This window comes from Camelina sativa, chromosome 5, assembly GCF_000633955.1.
Source record: "Camelina sativa cultivar DH55 chromosome 5, Cs, whole genome shotgun sequence".
NCBI lineage: Eukaryota > Viridiplantae > Streptophyta > Magnoliopsida > Brassicales > Brassicaceae > Camelina > Camelina sativa.
In genome coordinates, this window is record NC_025689.1 from 15,533,016 (window position 1) to 15,534,973 (window position 1,958).

Sequence of the window (1,958 nt, forward strand, 5' to 3'; positions counted from 1 at the left end):
CCCCAAAAAAAAATAAAAATAAACCTATCACAATTCATCTCTCCCTTCTCCAATAAACCATTCGTACAACCCATGCCTCCACCATTGAAGCTTGTTTGAGGTGATTTTTTTTGCCAAATCTTATATTTTGTTTAATCTCAACATGTTTGAAACTTGTTTATAATGTAACAAAAGTTGATGTTAGATTTGTAATGTAAAACATTGGTTTTCCAATTTGGGGCTATTGTTAGATTTGTTGTAAATTTATTTTCTTATTTGCTTTTGGGTTTATCTGGTTCTCCTTTGTTTTATTCTACTAGAGTTGGATTATGTTTATAACTTATGGATTTAATGGTTGAATCGAGCTATAGAGATTAGGGTTTTCTCTAATCTGCAGTTTTGGGCACAAGTGGTATAGTTGATACAACAATGGTACAACTGTGAGAAACGGACAACTGTTGTAATGCTGCCTTTTCTTCGCGAATAACCATGTGGAGTGGAGGTAGCCTAGGAGAAGAGAAGCATTATTTTGACCGGAAAATCTAACAGAGACATTACTGTCGAGATTCTGACCGAAAAATTAGGCTAGTTTTTTTTTTCTATCTGAGGGGGAAATGAATAATAATCGTCATACATTCGTTTATTAGGAGTATGGGAGATATTATCTAAACAAAGGAGATGAAATACAATGGATTTCAAGAGAAGATGTTCGACACGTTCTTTTGATGAAGGCATTTATTGAGGAGGTTACTTATTCTGCACTGGTTGATAAAATACGCAGTAAGATGATGATGCAGCAACAACTGAGATGAAATTTAGTTACATGGCAGTTTCAGCGAATCCGAGGAAACCTATATATATCTTGGATAATATGATCATTTGTGTTATTCTTTGGTTGAATAAATTTTGCATGTGGAGCTGGAATACGAGGACACAAAAAATCATTAGTGTGAGAAAAATTGAGCTAATGGGGTTATCATTGGTGAAGTTTATGAAAATGGTGAAAATTGTGAAATTGGTGAAACTGGTGCAACCAATGAGAGATTGATTTCAAGTTTAAGAACCCGTAGAGTTGATGATGGTATCATGAGTCTCTATGCAGGTGAAACGATTAAACATCAGCTGGTTGAAACGGTGAAAATCTTGCATGTGAAGAACAAAAAGGCATGTGTAACGATGCTATGCTTCAAGGTACTAAGGTAAACGTGGAATGGAAAGATGGTGTGAAATCGAGATAGAAAGATAAGGATCCGGTTTTAGTGGATAACAGATGGGTAATCCAAATACTTGGTTAAGTTGGTAAATGAAGGAATTTGTTAAAGTTTTATGGTCTTTTGACGAATTTTTTTATCAAAGAAAAAGAGAAGAAAATCAATTATTATAAGAGGAAAATACGAGAAATGATTTTTACAAAAAGGTGCACAATAGAATAACATCGTTAATTTTATACAAAACAGCTTAATAACACTTAGGGTCGATCCTAATATTAGGGTTTTTAGAACCATAAAGGATCACATGCGTGTGAAGACATGATTGGCTGAGAAAAAAAACTTCGTTTTTTGTTATTCTTCGTTGTCGTAAGAAACAAATCGCGTCTATCTCTCTCTCTCTCTCTCGCTCTCTCTCTCTCTCTCTCTCTCTGTATTTGGCAATTGGATCGAAGGCAAAAGGTTTGGAAATGATCCCGAATTGAAAGGTGAAACAGTTAGAAATTGACTTTCTCCGTCGTCATCATCATCTCCACCAACGGTGACACTATCGACAATTTCAGTTCATCAAATCAGAACTAATTTGGTGAATCAAATTGGAGATTCAAGTGCGCAAATGTGAGATTTTCGTTCAATGATGCTTCAATCTGTTTCTCTTGGTAAGAATCTCTCTAATTTCATTTGTCGATCAAGATGAATTTATTTGATGTGATTAGAAATTAGGGTTCAACGTATTGGGAATTGATGTTAGCGAAATTAGGTTTCAAACCT